Source organism: Perca flavescens, chromosome 10, assembly GCF_004354835.1.
Source record: "Perca flavescens isolate YP-PL-M2 chromosome 10, PFLA_1.0, whole genome shotgun sequence".
Taxonomy (NCBI): Eukaryota; Metazoa; Chordata; class Actinopteri; order Perciformes; family Percidae; genus Perca; species Perca flavescens.
This window is the reverse complement of record NC_041340.1, coordinates 31,508,792-31,517,459: the sequence shown is the minus strand read 5'-3', so window position 1 is coordinate 31,517,459 and position 8,668 is coordinate 31,508,792. Positions and strand designations below refer to the sequence as shown.

At 39.2% G+C, this 8,668-nt stretch overlaps 1 long non-coding RNA gene across 1 annotated transcript; it reads right to left on the bottom strand.

Annotated features, from left to right (window-relative positions):
• Positions 1-4,622: 4,622 nt before the first annotated feature.
• Positions 4,623-8,091, bottom strand: LOC114563413 (uncharacterized). Its single transcript, XR_003693609.1, has 3 exons — positions 6,723-8,091; positions 6,352-6,524; positions 4,623-5,707 (listed from the first exon to the last, which is right to left on the bottom strand). It is a non-coding gene; the product is annotated as an uncharacterized LOC114563413 (long non-coding RNA).
• Positions 8,092-8,668: the final 577 nt, after the last annotated feature.

The following is an 8,668-nucleotide window of genomic DNA, read 5'->3' as shown; positions in this document are numbered from 1 at the left end:
GTTGGACCAAAACTCTCATTATTTCCCTGTTCTTTACATATTGGTAGTTCTAAAAATCACATGTGGGGAAGGTATGACATGAATGTAAATGTCGTCCTATGTTCTTTTCAAAAGGTGAAGTTTCTTTGTTTTGAGTATGTCAGAATGCCACAGCTAGGCGATGGGAGCTATCTTAGCTCCACATAAAGCATTGTACATTGTGTCATGTCCAATTTTAAGGCTCCCTCGTATTGTTATTTTACCAGTTGAGGCTTATAATGTGGTTGTTTTATGTATATAATATCCAATGTTCAAGTTAAATTGATGTAATGCTGCCTCTCGCTAGCTGTGCCATTTGAACTTTGGGATTTCCCATTGTAATACTTTATTAGCATTATGCTATGTGCTGATTACATTAGTGTTCAGCCGCACAGCCAACAAATTTGAAGAAAAATTTATACATGAGCAGTGGAAACTGATATTTTTATTTTGGAAACATATGTTTTGTGTTATTTTGAGTTATGTGGCCTTTGTGAATAATGTAAAAAAATAACAAATACAATTCATGTGTGTATGTAATAACAACTAGCAGCGCCTAGCAAACGCCTGAAGCTTTGACGTTACATATGTAAATGTACAGATATATAAAATATGCACATGTAGACACATAAGCAAACACACATTATAGTATCACATTTATGTATAACATCAAATAATAAGATGTGCAGTACAGTCTTTTGTTATTTTCTGTGCCATTACTGCCTATGTCAAATCTAAACCCATTACTACAGATTTGCCGAACCTGCTATTAGACAGCCCCCACTGTTTTCCAAAGATCAATTTAATACAACTTGCATAGTGCTGTACTGGCACTCATGACCCATTATTTTAAATCCCAAAATGTAGAAATTTTCCCTTTTCATAACTTGATAATGCCACAGTCATTTTATGATTCAGTTGCATGCTGTTGTTAATGTATTTTTGAACAAAACTGAAGCCTTAAATGATTTGTAGAAGGTCAGACAAAATGAGTAAGACGGTGGACTGAAACAAGCCGTTCTTATTACCAACTCATCAACATACTGACCTTTGATCAGTAGACCTGAGCTTCAGATACCGACGCCAAAGGCATCCTTCTATATGGGACACACCGGGCAAGACAGGACTTTCACCCAGGAGACCAGGGTCCATGTCCCGTTCTTGTCCCACGTGTCACTTAAACGTACATCTTTAAACCCCACCCACAATCTTTTCCTAACCCTAACTAAGTGGTCACCATGCAAGTTGAAAAATGATGCCAAGGGATTCTGACCTAGAGCATCAAAAACTCCAACGAGTCCTGACCTGACCAAGCGCGTTGAAAAATGATGCCAAAGAGAGTTAAAAAGTGACACAAACAGGTCCTGTCCAAACGTCAGTATGTTAACAAGTTGTGAGTGAAATGTGTTGGCTGAAACGTCACTAAAGCAATGTTCAAACTTTATTTGGGTATGTATTTATTGTACTTGACTTATTTATCCATTTATTCATACAGAGGAGTACTGGGGAGGACAAGCACTGATGAGTTTGAATATAACTGCAGTCTTCATGTACCTATAAGATGATAAAAGAATCTCAAAGAGATAGAGGCAGAAGGGTCATTAGGATAGGTATGTAAGAAGATCTACAGTACATGTAGTGGATCGCCAGTGATAGAGAAAGAAAGACTTTTGTAACAAAACTACTTGGTTAGGTTTAAGAAAAGATCATGATTTGGGATAAGTCAACGTTGGCTTCTGGTTTCAAACGGGACACTAACCGTTGTCTCCCGGGTTAAAGTTCCCATTTTTCTTTGACCCATTCATTCAAATATTTGTGATAATGACAGACCGTGCAATAGTTTAAGATATTTCAGTCTCTACCAAAGTAATACCAAAACGTTTTTGTTTTTTTAAACATTATTTATGCAAAACACGTCCCTTTCAATGCAGTGCATGGTAGGCTCCTTTCTAGTGATGTCCAAGCAAAGCTTTTTTTTTCTGAGCCCATTAGATTGCGCTCTCTGTTCAACAAAGGCATGAAAGCACACTGAATTGCCATTTCAATCAGGAAAGACTTCCTTGCAAACATGTTTATTGTACAGAACAAAATATGAAAAATGAAATGTGCAAAGTCTCTGGAGATTAGACTCCATCGAATCCATGTTATAAAAGGGCTAGTGAACCCAAACATATCTCCCGATGGAGTCCAGACACTGGTGGTGGTGATGAAGGTGCCCAGGAACCAATCAAGATTGCCATTCAGCTGACGATCCCCGGAATACGTGGGTGAGACGACCGGTGGTTGAAGGGGAGGAGGTGGGACGCGCTCTATTCCTGAAACGAGAGCTGACAACCGCAGAGGAGAGAGAATCTTTAAAACAGGATGTCATGCTGTGATTGGCTTGTGATACATGGCTGAATCTGATTGGTTTAACTAACAATGAAACAGCTGAATCCGACAAGTGAATGCCATGGAACAGCTGATCAACAATAGGAGTGATGAAAAAACAAATTTGAAGTCTTCCTGAAAGAACTTATGCTGAGCTTAATTCCTTGGGCCTGTGTTCTTTTTGACACACTGATCTCCTTTCTCTTTCCATTTGTGTGCATTCATGTCCTGGAAATGCTTGTCACTAACTTATCTCTGGAGATCTTATTCCCCAGAGTTCTTTTGTTTTCTTGCCTCGCAGTTTTCCTTGGATTGGGTTGGCACTTACATCCTGGTTGCAGCTGCCCCTGATGTCCTGCTCGACGCCTTGCTGTTCCCTAATATATGCCCCGCAATGCCCTACTATGCTATCGCCCTGAACTATTATTTCCAATAACTATGATTAAGAATAATATTTGTCTATATCTGTATCAGTCTGTGTCCAAACCGACAGTGACAGATGCCGCCCATAAAGAGCCTGTGTCCGTTTCCTCGCCAATGTTGCACCAAATGCTTGCTCATGGGAAATTGTTGGGTCTTTGTAAATTATAGAGTGTGGTATAGACATATTCTATCTATAAAGTGCCTTAAGATAACTATTGTTATGATTTGATACCATAAATAAAATTGAAATTTAATTGAAATAAACCAAGAGCCAAGAAGGGTCATCTAGTTGGGTCAAAAGAATTTAAGTAATGGCTCATGAAGCTTTATTTGAAAATGATTGCTCATTTCATCTACTAGTCTCATCATCCATTTAGTAAATATGTCAAAGTAGAGAAACAGAGCTGCAGATTAAAAAAAAAAAGCAATATAAATCCTGGCATAGTTGTGAATATATTTCCATAAACCCACTAGGTGAAGTTTCTCATCAAGCTACACTGACATTGATGTCACTCTTTTTTTATTATTCTTACATAGAATGTATTCTATACCATTGACTAGTGCTTTTTCCATTCATAATCAGAAACAATTTAAACCTATCAAGAAACCAGAGATTAATCCTGGTTGTTTAATTTATGGTTAAAAAATGTTTATCTTAATGCTATACAAGTACACAACCACATCCATCTGACTGACCCAATCATGACCTCAGATATTTGTCCGCTTGTGTTTCAGAGCCAAAGTGTGTGTATGGTGTTGATTCATAGCTGTTCTTAGTGTTAAAGCTAGCCGAAGGGCACTGCTAATGGAGCAGGGACAGTGGCAGCCATATTTCAACCACCAGGCTACACTTTCTTAACATCTCCACCACACAGAAACTTTATTCCTCCACCTCAGTAACAGCCCCAGTCATATAAATTGTTTAGGGCGTAAGTGCTTAGACCTTTTCAGGTAAGGACCCTAGCTTAAAATTTATAATGCAGTGACTCACCCTTGGAACAGGGCTTTTTAGTATCTCTGTCATGTGGGGACCCAACAAATGCAACATGAAGAAGAGGATTGCAGTTGTAGTTGTGTGCTATCATTGCTGCTGTTCCTGCTGTATTCTATGTACTAATAAGAATGATAACTGTGTAATCTGCTCTGCCCTAACAGGTACAACAAAACCAACAGAAGGTGTGCAGTTTGTAAGAGCAGAGGTCTAACCAGGCAACATAAGGGAAAACACCTGTGTGGACTATTAGCATGTACAGACTTTAATTATGGGCTCAAATAAGGGTCATAAATAATTTGAGGTTGTAAAAAAGGTTCTGAAGCTGTAGAATTATTTTGTTAATGTGTAATTCAAATTTGTGGAGGAATATTTCCAACATTGAAGTTTCACAAAGTCTGAACGACAGACACAAATTTCCTATGTGCAAGTGAAAAAAAGAAGTTATAAGCACAAGCCATGATCTACACTCACCTAAAGGATTATTAGGAACACCAGTAAAATTTTACGTTAATTAAATTATCTAATCAACCAATCGCATGGCAGCTGCTTCAATGCATTTAGGGGTGTGATCCAGGTCTAGATAATCTCCTGAACTCCAAACTGAATGTCAGAATGGGAAAAAAATGGTGCTCTAAGCAACTTTGAGCGTGGCATGGTTGTTGGTGCCAGACAGGCTAGTCTGAGTATTTCACAATCTGCCCAGTTACTGGGATTTTCACGCACAACCATGAAAATGCCTTTTTGATGCTAGAGGTCAGAGGAGAATGGGCCAACTGATTCAAGCTGATAGAAGATCAACGTTGACTCAAATAACCACTTGTTCCAACCGAGGTATGCAGCAAAGCATTTGTGAAGCCACAACAAGCGCAACCTTGAGGCAGATGGGCTACACAAGCAGAAGACCCCAAATAAAACCATGCAACAGGTCAGCATCACCCTGATTAGAACCTGTTATAAAATAAACATCCAAAGCCGTACATTGCTTTCAGTGGGCATTCACTGTATGAGAGAAGAGACAGCATGGAGTATACACAGGTCAGCCCAGAAACTGAAGAAACCAAAACAGCAAACAAAAAAACCACAGCTCCTCCTGCTCAGCAACAGGCCACAGTACAGTGTTGTTTCTAAAAAGGTGCCAAGCGCACTATGTTCTCTGAAGAGAGAAAGCACAAGGACCTGGAGCCCCCCACTCCCATCCCAACCACTGGCTGCTAATAATTAATCACCGTCACAAAGCGCTATGACCCATATGGCACACAGAAGACAAGTCTGAGAACATTAATGAGTCGTCAGTTCCCTGTTGATACGTAAATTGCTAGATGTCTAGTAGCTGTTTATTCCCGTGTACTGGACATGCACTTGTTTAAGGAAGGCCCGTGAAATTCACATCGTCAGGATTGCGGAAGCTGGGAAATTTAAGACTGACGGGGCCTGGGAGACCAAGCAAAGCATCGTTTGGGGGAACATTTTCTTCTCTCTGAGGGAAATCATAGCAATGTGTGGATTCCAATCCATCACCACAATACCCGTATAAGAGGGACTATTTGTCACCACCTGTGAAAAATCGGGCATGCACACACATAATTGGTACACTCAGGTCATCAGGTGTTATTTTACAATCAACAGAAAAAGATATTAAAAAAATAACATGAGAATAGGAGGTACAGTATTTTTGTTTTGTATGTCTGGTCTGCACTGTGAACTTTAATAGATGACTAGGCGCACATCCCTCTCTCTGTATAGGCAGGGGTGGACCACTAAAACTGTAATTGGTCCAATTTCCCAATTAGGTGGGAAAGAACATGCCCCAGTGCAAGTGGTCCAAATGAATGGCTTTCCAAACTAAAAGCAGAGTCCACATCATAAACTTTGTTGTTCTCCACCACCTTCAACAGAGTTTGTCTGTGGAAGAAACACAGCAAACCAAGACATCAATCACAGAAAAACAGCAAGACCTATGTCATGGTATGGTATATGGTTTAAAACTAGGGCTGTCAATCAATTAAAAAAATGTATCTAAATTAATCACATGTATCCATTTTTGAGTGAATCAATGAAGAGCCAAACCAACATGATAGACCTGTTTTATTATAATTTTCTCTTTGGCATAGTGCCTAGTGTCAGATTTTAACATGATAAATGCAAATGACTGAAGTTTCCATTCATTGTCAATGATTAGATTCAAATGTTTTGTCATTGTTCAGAGTACAAGTACAAAGACAACAAAATGCAGTTTGCATCTAACCCGAAGTGCAAAAAAAGCGCAAAAAGTGCAATGTGATATACAACGTATAGACAGGTGGAGCATAGACAGGACAAGAAATATATTGCAGTGTAGACAGTAGTACACAGTTGATTTACAGTAATATAAATTAAATATAAATATGTGCAGTGTATTGGCAGTTACCTTATAGGAGCATAATAAAGATGGGTATGTAGTAGGAGCAATGTATGAACAACATGTACAGATATGTCCAATGCTTTGCATTGAGGGGATACTTCAGACTTGACGAACTATAATGCTGTGAATGGATCAAAGTACTCACTTTGTTTTGTCTGCCATGTCTTTCGTGACACCCTGACAGATGTCAGATGAATGCATGTTGGGTGCCAGGCTCCCTTCAAAACCATCTGCCAAGTCCACGGCCTCTCCCTCACTCAGACAGCTTTTTTATGGGTGGCTGCTACAGCACAATTGGAGGCAAGTTTGCCCCTGTTCCTTAGAAAGAGAATGACTTATCATAGCTTAGCATAACTCACATATGTTATCAACAAAATGCTAACAAATAACATAACACCTAACAGAATTAGTTAAAAAAACACATTTTCAAGAGGGGGTTGAATAATTTCAGGGGCAACTGTATAATGTGATTAGGAATAGAAATTGGCACTACACAGACATTTCATGAAAACCTACCCCAATAAGGCTCCTGAAGACATGGGCGGACATTTTTTCACCTTTTATCCGCCTTTGTATTTCTTCCGGAGTAATTTCATAAAAAAATTTGTTGGGTCCTGTGACCGTTAGTCGACCAGGGACTGTGATGATTCTCCTGATGTTTTTCCTGGGCCTTTCCCTGGTCTCCTTCCTTCTCTTTCTGACTGTCCTCAAGGTTTTCCTTGGCCTTTCCCTGTTCTTCTTCCTCTTTCTGACTGTCCTTGACTGTCCAAGTCCCCTTGTCTTCTTCCATGTCTTCTCCCCATATACTTCCCCAATTCTCTCCATTATCTGCTACATTTCTGATCTAAGTATGAAGATGAATGTAAGTGCTCTGTAGCATTTTAGAATCATGAATTAATATTTGTTTAGTATAACTATGTAGTGCAGTTATCAATCCCCTCTTAATGTTTAAGAAATCGAAACGTTTTATACTAAGTAAAATAAGAGCGATAAACAAAATTAGTTGTCAGCACCTGTGAACATGTTTGTAGACATCATTGTATATCAGAAAATGTGCTCACCAGTACAATAGACACAGATAACACAAGCTTTTTTTACACAGCTTACATGCCTGTACACAGCCATCGCACTTGACCTTAAATGGAGAGAAAGTTGTCAAATGAATAATAAACAGTTACACTTCAAGGATGAAGGTTTGTTAATTAAGGATCAAGTTTTTCTTAATTGTCTTTCCTACATGGTGTACATGAAGGAACGAAATAACGGTACTCAAGGATAAGGGAGAACTAAGATTAGGTCAAACAAATGACAGTTACACCCAAACAGGACTTTTAAACTGCCCCAATAAGGATCATACCCACAAATGGTTACACGGTATACTACACCTTTGTTTCAGGTCGCATTACTCCTAATTTCCACTGGTTGCTGAATGGCTCCGCTATGGAACGGCTCCGTGCTCTATTTTGCTAGTTGTTGTGTGTTGGCAACAAAGGTTATTTCAACACAAGAAATTTACTTACTTTCAAATTTCAAATTTTTTTTCCCCTTTGCTGAACTTTGCCTAGATGGTAAGACCAACGCTGCTGACCTATTACACATTACACACACAACACACACACACCCACACACACACACACACACACACACACACACACACACACACACACAAACCTTCAAAAAGAATTGATTATTGACTCTGGAAGAACCCTGCAGGATTTGTGTCATGTGGGTGACTGGTTGTGAATGGTTCCTGGAGAGTCCTGTGTCAAACAAAAGCACATAAATAGTGAGATTACGTTTAAAAACTTAGTCAAAGTATCATATCACATCCTATAGCCGCCTCATGAGTATTGATAATTAAATGTTATTAATACCTTGCAGAGAAGAAAAAGGAAGGAATCGATCACTTTTTGAAGAAACATAGTTAGGTCAATTCAAATTCCTGCACGTCTTTCTTTAAAACATACACACTAATTGGAATTCCATCAGAACTTCTTCTACAGTACTTTGACATATTAAGACATATCATTTTACAAATTTTTACCTCAACCATAGAGATGGGTACTTTTCACCAACAAACCAACCTGCACTAATTTCTGTTATACCCAAAAAGAGCAAAGACCTTACGGAGTGCTCAAATTACAGGCCCATCAGCCTCATTGGGACTGATATTAAGCTCTATTGAGAAGCTAGTCCACCCCGAACAATCAGGTTTTATACTAAAGCGTCACACTGCAGACAATGTACGCAGATTATTTCATGTAATAGAAGAAGCCAGAGACCTTCCACCAACGGCAGCAGTTTTATCAGTGGACGCAGAAAAGGCTTTTGACCGCCTAGAGTGGAACTACATGTGGCAAGTAATGGAGAGGCTTGGGGGCCAAATTCAATGACATGGTGTGTTCTTTATATGTGAATCCCACGGCCATAGTCTCAACCAATGGCTTGCATTCTCAGCCATT